The sequence below is a fragment of the Toxorhynchites rutilus genome, chromosome 1 (genome assembly GCF_029784135.1).
Source record: "Toxorhynchites rutilus septentrionalis strain SRP chromosome 1, ASM2978413v1, whole genome shotgun sequence".
NCBI lineage: Eukaryota > Metazoa > Arthropoda > Insecta > Diptera > Culicidae > Toxorhynchites > Toxorhynchites rutilus.
The window spans coordinates 131,670,310-131,686,128 of NC_073744.1; the positions used below are offsets into that span (position 1 = coordinate 131,670,310).

Genomic DNA, 15,819 nt, shown 5'->3' on the forward strand with positions numbered 1-15,819 from the left:
GCGTACTTGAAATATTCGACAAATAATTAGACAACTTTTTGGAAAAAAACAAATTTTTTTCTTAAATTTTTACAAAAAATATTGACTTAAAAACTATGATACCTACAAAACTCATGTCAAATAATTAAATGTAGGAAATTATTTAAATTTGTAAGAAAAAATACCAAAATTTTTTTGAAAAAAATTTTTGCTAAAAAAAAGTTATTTTAAACATTAAATTTAATTCTGCTCAAAAACGTTTTTTTTTAAATTCCCAAAAATATATATATATGAATAGTCCTTACAATTTCCAACAAGTCGTCCATACATTGGAAGATGAGCACTTCTACAGGGAAAAATTTTTCTAACAACTTTTTTATTTTTTCTTTGAAAAAAAAACCAGCTAATCTTAATTTTCTTTAAAGTCAAGATAGCGATATAGTGTATTCGACGAAGTTTTAGATCTTGTTAAAATATAAACTTTTGTTGAAGACATCAACTTTCTATCTTTTAAAGTTTTTGGAATATATGTCATTTTTGTATGAAGACTCCTGAAAAAAATATTGTTTTGCTCGTAACATTTTTGTGTTAAAATTCTCACGTTTGACATGTTCTTGACATGTTTCAAAATAGAAAAAAGTTAGCAGAGCGTTTAAAATGACATAATTTATACAAAAAAGAGTTACGAATTGAAATTTCAGGAGTCTTCATACAAAAATTACATATATCCCAAAAACTATAAAAGATATCAAGTTGATGTCTTCAACAAAAGTTTATATTTTAATAAGATCTAAAACTTTGTAGAATACACTATATCGCTATCTTGACTTTCAACAAAATTAGAATAAGTTGTTTTTTTTTTCTAAGAAAACGTGAAAAAGTTGTTGTTCGAAAAACTTTTACCCTGTAAAAGTGCCCATCCTCCGATGTATGGACGACTTGTTGGAAATTGTAAGGGCTATTCATATATATATATATATATATTTGGGAATTTTAGAAAAATACATTTTGAGAAAAATGAATTTTAATTTTTAAAATAACTTTTTTGTCAGCGAATTTTTTTTCCAAAAATGTTTTTCTAAAATTTTGCGAAAATATAAACCATTTCCTACATTTCATCCTTTGACAAGAATTTTTTAGGTATCATAGTTTTTAAGTTATAAATTTTTGTAAAAAATTTATTTAAAAAAAATAGGCTTTTTCCTAAAAGTTGTCTAATTGTTTTTCGAAAATTTCAAGGATGCAAAGTTGCTTAAATGACCCATGTCTTTACACCCACAACGTTTCACTACTATCTGAGATGGTGCTGTCAAATCCTAAACGATTTGGCATGAAATTCGTCACTTTCAATTTCCCAGCTTCTTGATGTTGCATTTGAGTGGAACAATAAATTGTTATGTCACTTGAACGTGGGTAAAAATTGATCTCTCTATCCCCTCCATCACCTTTCCATTAAACATAACGTATATACATTTGAGTGCTCCAAAACCTTTTGCCCTCTTCAAGTCGAATGTGTCCATGGAAGGGAAAGGAGGTTCTTAGAAGGAAGTGGGACGTATTCAAGACGATAGATATAGTCAAATAATAATATAATTGTCATATCATATCATAATTGTTGGACGCACAAACACAGGGCAGTAGCAATTCCCCACGCGAAAATCGTCCAAGTTTTGATCAGACGAACGATGGTCGATAAAACAAAAATGTCAGACCGATAAAAAAAAATTCGACAAAGTTCGATTATTAGGCATTCAAATTAGAAAGCGAAACTTATAAGATGAAAGTTAGAACAATATTACAAACTTTTTTTTTTTACTTCCACCGTTATTTTCGCTTGAGACGTGAAATTATTAGAGAGGAGTAAGGAACATATTGATTGTGAAAAAAAATTCGGTCTTGGAACGATCCTTCTTCGGTCACAAAAATTGAAGAGAAAATATAGTTATATAGTATAGAGAAAATATATAGTAAATAAAGTTTACCAAAAAACAAAAAAAAATCAATCAAAGTTTAAATTTTCCGCACTAAAGTGTTTCCGTTTATTACAAACAATAATGAAAGTCTATTTTTAAATGGTTTTTGCAAGTTTTTTTGAAAAACTGAATACACAGGACCTTATATAAATATATTTTTACAAAAAAATAATGGAAGTTCATTCTTATATGTTGAAAGGGGAACGAAAAAAAAAATTTTGTTTTTAACAGACGCAAACCGCAAAAAGTGTGATATTATCAATCTCGTTTGATTTATACGGGAAAATCCAAACACGTGTTTGTAGTGAGTAAAACCGTTGTCATGCTTCGCAGGAATGGGTCATCAACTGATAGATGACGACTTTTATTTGGTGAATAGTTTCTAAACGACCTATGATGGTTTTGAAAGAAAATTTGTCCCAAAAGGAGAATTGGTTTTATTTACACTCATTGCTTGTTTCATCGACAGAAAACGACAATAAAATTGATTATTTCAGGAATGAAGCATGAAAAATGCACAATTAACTGCAAATGAGCAGCTCGGGGACCAGTTTCAGACGGTATTTCATCAATTCCTTCCCTGGTATCGGGATCATGCAACAGCCGAGCAATGCACGACGTCAGAAAACCATCAGACCCACATAAAATCGCGGAAAGTCTCGAACCTCCGCCAGCCAGCAGCAGAACAACAGTTTTTGTATGCGTCTATCGAACATAAAGATAGGAATTTGTTCACTGTCTCGTGTCAAAACAATTATCAATCACTTTTAATAGGTGTTCCTCGTGTCGAAAATCTCGCATCGCTAATAATATCGGCAAGCTCTTAGAGTTTAGGTGTGCACATCATATGTAACAAAACAGCACTTTTGCAGCAGCAGCAGCAGCTCCCGTGGTTCCCAACCTAATCCGAGCAAAAGAATTAACAACAACAAAAAAAAAGATCAGCCGTATTTTACGATTATTGTCTCGTTTCGACACCAGCCGACGGGATGTCAACTTTCTTCCCGAACGCGTTGTGTAAATTCGTCTTCCACATCCATTCGGTCGCCAATAAAGAATCGCATTAAAAAGTCATACTCTGGCGGGATTTTGAATTAAGTGTTATTGTCGGACTCGATGCTATACGCGCTGCTGAAACGCATCCAATTTACGCTTCGTTCGATGATGTTGTGATGTGTTAAGCCAGCGGAAAGACGGACTCCAACAATCGCTCAGCTCAGCTTATGTATCATTCTTTGAAATTCTCGACCGAGGCGCAAATTTTCCGATGGACTGATTTAAACTGTCCCAAACTTAAAGGATTTGTGATACGTTCGATAAATAAAACAGAACATTCCACCACAAGGCGCAGCAGCGTTCGAATCACACACATCTTCCACCACTTCACACGAGCTGCTCTTCATTCACAAAAGAAAACTCAGACTTAGTGTAAACAAAGCGCCAAAAACTTTCAACAAATTCCGATTTCCCTCGAATAAAAAAAAACATAAGAAAAGAACGGTGCCAAAAGTAGCGGGAGTCGCGAAGCGCTGACTGCTGTCAGAAGAACGACGTCGTCCCTTCGTCGACGAAGTTTATCGTTCAACTGCGGCTCAGATCGCCACACAGCTTCCCAGCGAAACGGTTTTCCTTCGTGACGGAACGCCACCAACACCACGAGTGATGTGGCGAATGACACGAGGAAAACATCGTCGTCATCGTTGTCGTCGGAGGCGGCGGGTTCGTCAGTGGGAAAAAGCGGGAGAACGCGTGGAAAATTTTTCTGAATCAAACGCACCTACCTCGTGAGACCAGCCGATGAATACTCGCTCCCGGTGGGATCCACCCGTGGGTGGAAAATGAGATCCATTCATCGTGAACCGTGAATCATTCATTAAGCCGATGAAGCTCGCGGATCGCTTTTCGGTGTGTGGATAATTTTTCCCCAGTCAAACTAACACCAGTGAAGGCGCGGAAAGTGGGCGGAGTCCGGGTGGATCAGTGGTAGTGGGCGAGATATGTGTGCGGCGGAGTGGCACCGATTATCGTCTGTATGTGCGCAGTTTATCTGACTTTGATTTTCTGTTGTTATTTTACTTTCACCTAACTTTTGATAACACAACTTGGGGGAAGTATAGATAAAGATTGTTTGGTGAAAGCTTCGTTGGGTAGAGCTGTTCAGAGCTGGAAAAAGCTCTTTCAAATGGGTAAAAAAGAATATCAACATCACATAAGGCTCCGGCGAGATTCGAACTCACGATCTCCTGTTTACTAGACAGGCGCTTTAACCAACTAAGCCACGGCGCCGCGGTGAGGAACGCATAAGAGGAAATATTTGATTAAACGACACCCTAGGCCCTAGGGTAAATAATCTCGGTTTGTCCGATATGGGGTGTTTTTACGCAACTAGTAAATGCAAAACCATTTTTCTTCATGAAAATCACATATAATCGATACGTTAGTTGAAAAGCCCTAAATCTCTAGTTGCTTATACTACCATAAGGCGTTGGAATTATTCAAATTTTTATATTATTTTTACGATTTTCCTCAAAGAGAAATTACGATCATGGTTTGACCACCTCTGATCATGGTTTGTCCAAAAAATGATCATGGTTTGTCCGGTTTTAGAAATCACCATTTTTGAATGAAAAAAATCAAATTCTCAAGTAGATGTTGCATTTATCATTGTTTGAGTTTACTGTCATCATACTGATCCATTTATCATTTAGGGTTTCTTCAGAATATTGTCTTTTCTTGGGCATTTTAAAAGTGTTCACCTCAACACACTCAACATAGAGAGACTTGATTTCTGCTATGCGCGAAGGACAGAATAAACAAACTGCAGCGCGCCAAGCGGTTGCCATAGAAATCATGTGCACAAAACAACATTATTGAATTGGACAACTCATGATCAGAATTGAGGTCATCGAAATGCGTTAATTTAATGGTTTAGCTATGTAAATCTGATACAAATGGTGTGCAAGCATGATGTTTACAATATTTGTGAGTGTTATAATCCAGAAAAGGTCTGAATACGTGCCAAATAATCATCTGGTGATCGATTAAAAGATAGTTCGAATGAGGAGCGCATTGACACCAATAGAAGCTGTATTCTATGAATCCGTGAAAATATAATATAAAACTACTGTAAATCATGGAAAAGATTTTATTCATATGTTTTGATACATTCGAATACCCGATTTGACAAAGGTGTGCATTCAAAAAAGTGGACAAACCATGATCATATTTTCGACTGGACAAACCAAAATCATTTACCTTATTTGTTCACTGATTTTTTTATATTATTATTTTGACACGTTTCACATGAAATTGTACAATTATAATTATTTAGTTACTTTCAGATGTTCTTTTTTTAAGTGAAGTGGATACATTCATTCATACCAACATACTTGTTACACAAGAAGCAGGGAAGCTCATCTTACTAAACTTGCTTTACCTCTTTACAATAAATGCTTTCAACACGTTGAGCCCCAGTGGCAGTCCTTATGACACGTAGAGTTTGATGAAACTGTAAAAATGTTATGCGACAACTTTACAAAAGTTCCATGTTCCGTATGAAATCAACGAATTGCACGAATTGCATAATTAGCCTGGGGAAATTAGATTTGACAAGATCGAAAGCGTTTCCGAAATCAATAATTACGATTGTGCCTTCAACGGTTACAGGGTTTTCAAATGTGAGGAAGGAACCTACTCTGGAAAGTCGAAAACATAGAAATGTTTTTTTTTTACATTTTCCGGAGGCTATACCTTTAAAAAAATTTGTGTCGAATAGATTTTTTTATTACACCCAGGTTTTTTTCTACGCGGGGGATGCGTACCTCGTGAAAAAACCTCGTAAGAAAAACCGCGTTATTCGGAGAAGCCGCGAAAAAAAACCATGTCACTTGATGATAGATATCAAATGGGACTATCCCTACGTTGAACGGAAGTAAAAAGTTTAGTGTTGTTCGCTTCCGAAAGCCCGTAGTATTTCCCTGCAATTTCGTTGGTTACTGGTAGCTATAGTTCGGTTTTCCTCACGAATGAGGTCATCTGCTGTTGCTAGAAGATTCCCTTGTGATTTGTACACTCTACTGTCGATGCACGTGCAGTGAAACTGTTGGACCGTCCAGAGCTAAGTGGACAGGGAAAAACATTCACGAATCGCTGCCCGTAAAACCCCCGTCCCGTTGTACCGCCCGGTGAGCTCCCCTCTACCCAACACCTAAAATCCACGTAAGAATCGTGATAAGGTGCGGCACTAATTTCGCGCTAAGCCAAAACTAGACAAAAACTGTCTTCGACAAAGTTGTTACATATAAAAGAGCGCTCATTTTTATGTTATCGAAAATAGGGTGACCGAAATTGTCGATGAAATAAAAAATATTACTTCCTTATGTCTATAGATAAAGGTAAACATAGTTCGACAATGTTGTAGTCTCAGTTATTCGAGACATCTTTGTAGAACAAAGTTTTTTTTCTATCTCTTGAAATAACCATTATAGCGCTTTTTTTCTAAGTTGCGTTACCGTGAAAAAACTGTTTTTTTTGCTCTAACTTTTATATTACAAATTCTACTACAAACTGTCTTCGAAGGAATTTTAGAGCTTACTAATACAAATATTTTGCGATGCAGAACTTGTCAATATCTGAACTTCACTCAAAGTTATTGATATTTCTTCCCAAAAAATACGCTCTCTGCCATTGTTTGTCATTCTTTTTGGGGCAAACATAAACAAAATTCATTGGCGGTATTTGAGAGAGCATAGATTTTCAAAACTGTGTTATTTTTCGTGTTTGAGTAAATTAAAATTGAAATCGTGAATTTTTGGGTAAAAAACCATCAATAACTTTGAGTAGGATTAGATATTGACAAGTTCTGCATCGCAAAATGTTGATCTTAATAAGCTCTAAAAGTCGTACCAAGACAGTTTTGATGTAGAATTTCAAATATAAAAGTTAAAACAAAAAAACCCGCTTTTTCAAGGTCACCCTAATGCAACTTAGGAAAAAAGCGCTAAATCGATTATATTAAAAGGTAGGAAAAAGCTTTGTTCTACAAAGTTGTTTAAAATAATTGGGGCTACAACATTGTCGAACTATGTTTATCTCTATCTATAAAGATAAAAAAGTTAGAATTTTTATTTCATCGACAATTTTGTTCACCTATTTTTGATAACATAAAAATGAGCACTCTATCATATGTAACAACTTTGTCGAAGAAAGTTTTTGTCTAGAGAATAACTGTCGAGCTTCAAATGCTAATCTCCACTTAAATGCACCCCCTGGACCATTGTGGAGTGGACCGATCAGGCTGAAATTCGTTTTCAACATGTAAAAATGAATTATCTAAATTCTTATGTAGCGATTTATGAAAACTCGGAAAATTGTCAAAATGGCGGCCATTTGATTGAAAATTGGCTGTTTTTTTTCAAAGAATAAATATCTCCCACGAAGTTGTTTTTTAACTAAGTTTTTTTCATTAGGGTAACCATGCAAAAACCGGTTTTTTACTTTAGCTTTTGTATTGTCTTCTTACGACTTTTAGGGCTTATCAATGCTTGCGATGCAGAATTCTCAAATATCTTAATCCTGCTCAAAACTATTGATGGGTTTTCACCCAAAAACTCATGATTTAAATTTTATTTTCTCAAATACAAAAAATAACATATCTTTGAAAATCACATGTTATATAGAATGAAATTTGTTCTTTCAAATTCCGTCAAAAAACATTTTTTATGTTTGCCCCAGAAAGAATGGCAAGCGATTGAAGAGAGCGTATTTCTTTGGAAAAAATTTCAATAACTTTGAGTGAAGTTGAGATATTGGCAAGTTCTGCATCGAAAAATGTTTATATTAGTATGTTCTAAAAGTCTTTCCAAGACAGTTTGTATGTAGAATTTGAAAAATAAAATGTAGAGCAAAAAACATATTTTTTTATGGTGACCCTAACGTAACTTAGAAAAAAGCGCTATATCGGTTATTTCGAGAGATATAAAAAAAAGTTTGTTCTGCAAAGATGTCTCAAAAAACTAGGACTACAACGTTGTCGAACTATGTTTACCTCTATCTATACAGATAAGAAAGTTATAATTTTTTATTTCATCGACAATTTTGGTCACCGTATTTTTCACAACATAAAAATGAGCGCTCTATTATATGCAACAACTTTGTCGAAGACAGTTTTTGTCTACAGAATGGCTGTCGAGCTCTGAATGCTAATTTCCACTTAAATACATCTCCTGAACCATTGTGCACTCGATTCTGAAAAAAAACGAAGCGAGAATCTCCAGAGAGCATCCACGCGCCCAGCTGCCAACAGCATAATAATCACTATATTGGCATCCAGAAAATATTAAATACATCTTCAAATATACCTTAACCAATCCAAAATATCCCAACACCCAATTTTAGAACCCAAAAAAAAATTACGAAAATCCATACTTTTCGATCTTTCAGAGTAGTGTCCGCCCTTCATTATGAATTTAAAATGATCTTCCACCCTTGATCCACATTATTTTCAATCAAAGCATTATAATTTAATATTATATCCAGAGTTCTATGTCTTCCTTCCTTCGGGCGAAGACCGGATATGTAAAAGAATTAATAAGCATGGTATAAATCCTCGCATTAGCGGAAATGCTAGTGTTTCGCCTATCCTTTTGATCGTTTATATTTTTTCCGTTAAACCAACAGCATAACTACTGTTGGCGACACCTTTTGGAAAGTTCTCTCAGCAAACTCCTTTTTTGATTTTGAGTCAGCTTGAAGCTGTAAAATTCATTTTATTAATTTCATTGTATAATTCATATTGCTAACTTACAACTTAGTCTCTTTACTAGTGGCCAACAATATATAATAATGAGGGATTTAATTTATAAGCGATTTATAACTCAGCTTTCAATCGATATAATTTTCTAAATGGTTCTTCCAATTAGTAAATATCAATCTACTACAATGAGGGGTAACATTTTTGGCTCAAATATTTTGGCTCACATTGGGTGAGGGGTCTTCGGTCGTCGTTTTTCCGCAAGAACTACAGTCAATTGCAGAGAAATCAATATTCAAATTTTCACAGAATTCATCATCCATGCTTTGGAATAAATCTTTACTCAACAAATGAGAAAAGCATATCAGCAGGGAAAGACTTGTTGAATTTTTGCTAATTTTTATGATATTTAGTACGGTTATAGATATATTTACCATAGTCCCATCATTGAAGTTTGTTCAACTTTGAATCAAACGAACAAATTACATATAAAATCTTTTTATATTGACTATGAATTTAAAAGTTTTCTCTTGAGTAATTTTACACTCTGAAACGTGTTCCTACATTAAAACCTATGGGGATACATCTACATACACATTATCCTCAATAAAGCAATTCAAGCCTCAATAAATATTCGTCAGACAATCTTTTTTTTTTTTTTATCCAAAATATATATTTTATTAAGGCTCATATGGCGTCAGCCTAACGGGGCCGGGAGTTCAATATTTCGACAATGTTTGCTTACAACTATGTTAGTAATATGTAACCGATTACTCGCAGTTGGCTCGAGGTTAGTATTACAAGTGTTCTCATAATTGGTATGTTGCAGTCTTCGATGTTCTGTACGTGTGCCCGACACGGGATACTTCCTATTGGGATGCAGCTGACCATTAATCAGCAACGCCCCCCTATTCTGTACCCCATATATAGTGTGGTGCGTCTTTCTCGACTCGAGGAATCCAGGATAGAATGGTCACTAGCCGGCGCAAACATCAGCTCGTGTAGAGTTGTCATGAGCGGTACAACCTTTGGCTTTGGTTGAATGATCAGTGAACTGCACAACCTTCGGCCCGTGCATCTGTAAAGAGTATGTGTATGTATTGCCGCGACTAAGTAAAAGTTTATCGATCGGATAGGAGGTATATGAAACGGGGACACAACGAAGGAAACATCATTAAACGTTGACATCGGCGTTTCTGAGGAACAGGTATAGATGAAGCAGAAGATCAGGATTCCGGCTACCTAAGATATCCCGGACGGGGATCTCCGATTGTCTGCCTTGTGCTCTCAGTGCTCTAGAGAGCTGAGAGCGAGCAGCATGGAACCGGATACACGACCAGACAACATGCTCGATGTCGTGGTAGCCATCGCCACAATCACAAAGATTGTTTGCTGCGAGCCCAATGCGATAGAGATGCGCGTTTGGGTTGTAGTGATTGGACATAAGCCGAGATATCACGCGAATGAAATCACGACCTACATTCAATCCCTTGAACCATGCCCTCGTCGAGACCTTAGGGATAATCGTGTGTAACCAACGACCGAACTCATCTCCACTCCACATGCGCTGCCAACTTACGAGCGTGTACTGACGAGGAATGTGGAAAAATTCATTATAAGCAATTTGCCTTTCAAAAAGTGTGCCTTCTAAAGCGCCCACCTTAGCTAGCGAGTCCGCTTTCTCATTCCCCGGAATCGAGCAATGAGAGGGAACCCATGCTAAGGTAATCTTGAATAATTTTTCGACCAAAACACTCAATAGTTGTCTTATTCTTGTTAGGAAATAAGATGAGCGTTTATCAACCTTCATTGAGCGGATTGCCTCTATTGAGCTGAGACTGTCTGAAAAAATGAAATAATGGTCGATGGGCAATGTTTCAATGATCCCTAAAGCGTAGTATATCGCACCCAGTTCAGCGACATACACGGAACAAGGATCTTTGAGTTTGAAAGAGGCACTGGAATTTTCATTGAAGATGCCAAAGCCAGTGGACCCGTTTATGAATGAACCGTCAGTAAAGAACATTTTATCAGATCTAACTATGCCCCCATATTCTGCCGAAAATATCGGCGGAATAGAATCTGAGCGTAGATGATCTGGGATTCCATGGATTTTTTGTCGCATGGACAGATAAAAAATTACAGAGGAATTGCAAAAGTATGGGAAGCAAACTTGGTTGGAGATGCCTGGTGAAGGGTGCACGTCGTGGGTAAGGTACTCATGGTATAAAGACATAAAACTTGACTGAGGAATCAGTTGGAGTAGATTTTCGAAGTTATCAATCACCAATGGATTCATGATCTTGCAACGGATGAGAAATCTGTAGGATAATTCTGTGAACCGAAGAGTAAGCGGGGGTACTCCTGCCAAAACTTCGAGACTCATCGTATGTGTCGAATGCAAACACCCCATGGCTATACGCAAGCAACGATATTGTATTCTCTCCAGCTTGAGAATATGAATCCTGGCAGCTGATCGAAAGCAAAAACTGCCATATTCTAACACACATCGTTGTTTTGTATAACTGAATGCGGTCTCCTGGATGGGCACCCCACCATGTTCCGGTTATTGTTTGGAGAAAATTGATTCTTTGCTGGCATTTCTGTTTCAAATACGCAATGTGTATTCCCCAGGTACATTTAGAGTCAAAATATACTCCAAGGTATTTGAAAAACATCGAGTGCTTGATCGTTTTGCCGGATAGGTGAAGCTGGAATTGGGCGGGTTCGTGCTTCCTAGAAAAAACGACCATTTCGGTTTTCTCCGTAGAGAATTCGATACCCAGCTTGAGAGCCCACGTGAACAGGTTGTTCAGGGTATCTTGCAAGGATTTTTGCAGAACGGCGGGATTAGTACCCGTAATGGAAATAACTCCATCGTCTGCAAGTTGTCTCAGCGTGTAGTCTCTAGTTAGACAATCATCCATATCATTGACGTTAAAACTGTACAAGAGGGGGCTTAGGCAGGAGCCTTGTGGTAGGCCCATAAAACTGTATCGAGAAGATTTCAAGCTGCCATGATTGAAAAACATGTGCTTTTCTGACAGTAAATTGTACAGACAATCTGGTTTCATGAAATTTTCTAGCAATGTTTTGGGAAGCCACGGAACAATTGAGGGTACAGATAAAAAAATTTAAGTACAAAGTTTAACTTATGTAAGATATATACAAGTGCGAGCCGGAGAACTATCATGACAGAAAACTTTGGCATGGAAACCAGAATATTTATTATGAACTAGCTGACCCGGCAAACTTCGTCCCGCCCAAAATTGTTTTTTTTTGTTACTAATACCTTCAAACATTTACGTTTGCTTACTAAGCGCAAGTTCATGAGTCCAATCGCAGAACTAAGCATTGATTGATCTTCGAATCGACCTCGTTGAATTTACCTTTTACTAAAAAAAATCCTAGTACTTCTACCAAAACTCATCATTATAATATCAGATTATTTTCAGACACAATTCTCGTTCAAGATTTTTCAACCACTTGCAAACAACATGTTTCTCCGTTAAACGGAATAAATGTTTGATACAGAAAATATGATAGAATAAAGACAGACCCCCTACCCTCTTCGTCTCTTAGAGAGAAAGGAGGAGTGTCTATTCACCATAGAAACGTTTCGTACGCCCTAAAATCTTCACATGCCAAATATGGCTCCATTTGCTTGATTAGTTTTCGAGTTATGCAGAAATTTGTTTTTCATTTGTATGTCAGCCCACCCTAAGAGAGGAGGGAGGAGTGTCGAACCACCATAGAAACATGTATCGCATCCTAAAACCTCCACATGCTCGAGTTATGCAGAAATTTGGGTTTCATTTGTATGGGGGACCCCCTTAGAGAGGGAGAGGAGTGTCGAACCACCTTAGAAATGTTTCTTCCCCATAAAAACTCCACTTGCCAAATTTAGTTCCGTTTGCTTGATTAGTTTTTGATTTATGCGGAAATGTATAATTCATTTGTATGGCAGCCCCCTCTCCCCTCAGACAGACGGGGGGGGGGAGGTGTCTATTCGCCATAGAAACGTTTTGTGTCTACTAAAACCTTCGCATGCCAAATTTGGAATTTTCTTAATTAGTTTTCGAGTCATGCAGAAATTTGTTTTTCATTTGTATGGCAGCTCCCCCTGTGAGAGGGGGTTGGAGTGTCTAACCACCATAGAAACATTTATTGCACCCTAGAATCTCCATATGTTTAATTTGGTATATATATATATATATATATATATATATATATATATATATATATATATATATATATATATATATATATATATATATATATATATATATATAGACTATAGATAGACTAGCTGACCCGGCAAACTTCGTCCCGCCCAACTTTTGTTTTTGTTATCAATACCATCAAACATTCACGTTTACTTACTGTTCCGTCTGCTGAGAACTAGGGGGTGGACTGTATGTAGTTTGTTGCTCCACTCTTGAAGACAACGGGGTGCGTGGAAGGAACCCTCGTGTTCCTCACGCTTTACTTTTCTGGGTGGGAGCCCCTTGTGGCTCCGCTCCATGCTCTGAAAAGAGCATTTTTACTCTTTCGGAAATGCTTTGGACTTGGGGCAGAGTTGCACAGAATGGGAACATGGTTGCTTGTGGTATCTAGACTATATACATTTTATTCTCTTCACATTGAATTCACTGAATGTGTGCATATGCAAAGCATTTTCACTTGAATGCACTGATTGCGTCTCTGTTGAATTTCTCCTGCCGTTGTATTGGTGCCAACGCTGATGTGGTTATGATGATGCGGTTATTCTTGTTGTTATTGCTGCTACTGTCTTGCGATACTGCTGCTCTCGTTGATTTGATTGTTGCTTCTTTGTTGTTTGCACCACTGCTGATAGTAGACTTTTTTCACTCTTGCACTTGTTGCTAGTTGGGTGGTTGGATGGAGACTGTTCGCTTCGTGCAGTCGGGAGGCTCTTTTTATGCTGTTCTTGCTTTCGGTTAGTGCATCGCGAATAATAAAAAAAGGGACGGTGCGATTGATACGAAATAATCCCTCTTCCGTGCGTTTCGGGGACGGAACACTTACTATGAGCAAGTTCATGGGTCTAATCGCAGAACTGTTCATTGATTGATCTTCTAATCGACCCCGTTGAATTTACCTTTTTTTATTTTTCAACCACTCGCAAATAACATGTTTCTCCGTTACATTGAATAAATGTTTTATACAGAAAATATGATAGAAAAAAGACAGCCCTAAATCGGACAATCCCTTTCTTGAGTTCTGCTCTTATCAAGACATTCGGCGATATTTTTTATTGGTATAGATAGAAGAAGATATAGAAGTGCGTTTCATCACATTAAAATCCATTTCCAGTTTCGAACAAAGAACAATTTTGCTAGCGCAAACATCAAATGGACTAACAGCACTTGTCACTATGTAATTGTAGAACATACGAGAATTTAATTTTCCGATTTTCCCTTTCTCCTTCAGAGTTTTCCGAAAAATTTCAATTGTCATGTTTGGTTGGAATGTGTGTAATATTTTTATTGGACCCCCTCTCCAGGAGGGAGTGGTGTCATACTATCATAGTAACATTATACCCCCCCCACCTCTGAAAGGTGGAAGGAGTGTTAAACCACTTTAAAAATGTTTCTTGTCCCTAAAACCTCCACATGCCAAATTTAGTTCTGTTTGCTTGATAAATTCTTGAATTATGCAGAAATGTATGTTTCATTTGTATGGCAGTCCCCCCCCCCTCCTCAGAGAGAGGAGTGTCTATTCACCATGGAAACGGTTCGTGTCCCCTAAATCATTCGCATGACAAATCTGGCTCCATTTGCTTGATCAGTTCTCGGATTATGAAGAAATTTGTCTTTCATTTGAATGGCAGCTCCCCCTTAGAGAGGGGGTGGAGTGTCTAACCACCGTAAACACATTTATTGCACCCTGAAACCTCCAAATGCCAAATTTGGTGTCATTTATTTGATTAGTTCTCGAGTAAAGCAGAAATGTGTGTTTCATTTTCATGGCAGCCCCACCTAAGAAAGGGGGAGGAGTATCTAACCATAGAAACATTTATTGTACCCTAAAACCTCCACATGCGAAACTTGGTTTCATTCGCTTGATTAATTTTCGAGTTGTGCAGAAATGTGTGTTTCATTTTTATGGCAGCCCCACCTAAGGGAGGGGGAGGCGTATCTAACCATAGAAACATTTATTCTACCCTAAAACCTCAACATGCCTACTTTTGTTTCATTTTCTTGATTAATTCTCGAGTAATGCAGAAATTTGTGTTTCATTTGTATGGCAGCCCCCCTTTGAGAGGGTATCTAACAACTGAAAAAACATTTATTGCACCCTAAAACTTCCACATGCCAAATTTGGTTTCATTTGCTTGATTAATTCCCGAGTAATGCAGTAATTTGTGCTTCATTTGTATGGCAGCCCCCCTTAGAGGGGGTGGTGGAAAGTCTACCTACCACAGAAACATTTATTGCACTCTAAAACCTCAATATGCCTAATTTGGTTTCATTTGCTTGATTAATTCTCGAGTAATGCAGAAATTTGTGTTTCATTTGTATGGCAGCCCCCCCTAAGAGAGGGGAAGGAGTATCTAACAACTGTAAAAACATTTATTGCACCTCAAAAACTCCACATGATAAATTTGGTTTCATTTGCATCCCGAGTAATGCAGTAATTTGTGTTTCATTTGTATTTGTATTTGTATTGTTTAGTAAATTCTTATCAACAGTTTACAAAAAATACGACCGCAAAGGGTTGAATTTATAAGCTCAATTTTGAAGCATAATCTTAGCTTTAACATCATTGATTGGCAAAGTTATTATGAATTTGACAATGTTGATGCTATCTACGTAAAAAATCACGTATTCACTGTGCTTTAGTAGTTAATCAGTAGGGGAAAGTAGGTAAAGACGGACACCCTAAGGTGTAATCTCAATTTTTACACCTATATAGCTTTCATGATCGCAGTTGTTGTACAAATTGAAACTTCAGGTCCTTTTCTATCATAATTACCGTTGATACTAGTAAATTTATTCCAACATTGATGTATTCTGGGTCATTGAAAAAAATGCACCGAAATACTATTTCTTCACATGGTCGGGAAAGACGGACATCTGGAATGGGTAAGAC

The 15,819-nt window shown here is 37.0% G+C and overlaps 1 long non-coding RNA gene and 1 other non-coding gene across 2 annotated transcripts; both read right to left on the minus strand.

Moving 5' to 3' along the window:
- Nucleotides 1-2,365: 2,365 nt before the first annotated feature.
- LOC129762553 (uncharacterized) lies at nt 2,366-3,535 on the minus strand. Its single transcript, XR_008740661.1, has 2 exons — nt 2,909-3,535; nt 2,366-2,853 (listed from the first exon to the last, which is right to left on the minus strand). It is a non-coding gene; the product is annotated as an uncharacterized LOC129762553 (long non-coding RNA).
- Nucleotides 3,536-4,164: 629 nt separating this feature from the next.
- Trnat-agu (transfer RNA threonine (anticodon AGU)) lies at nt 4,165-4,238 on the minus strand. Its single transcript has one exon. It is a non-coding gene; the product is annotated as a tRNA-Thr (tRNA).
- Between the last annotated feature and the right edge of the window lie 11,581 nt (nt 4,239-15,819).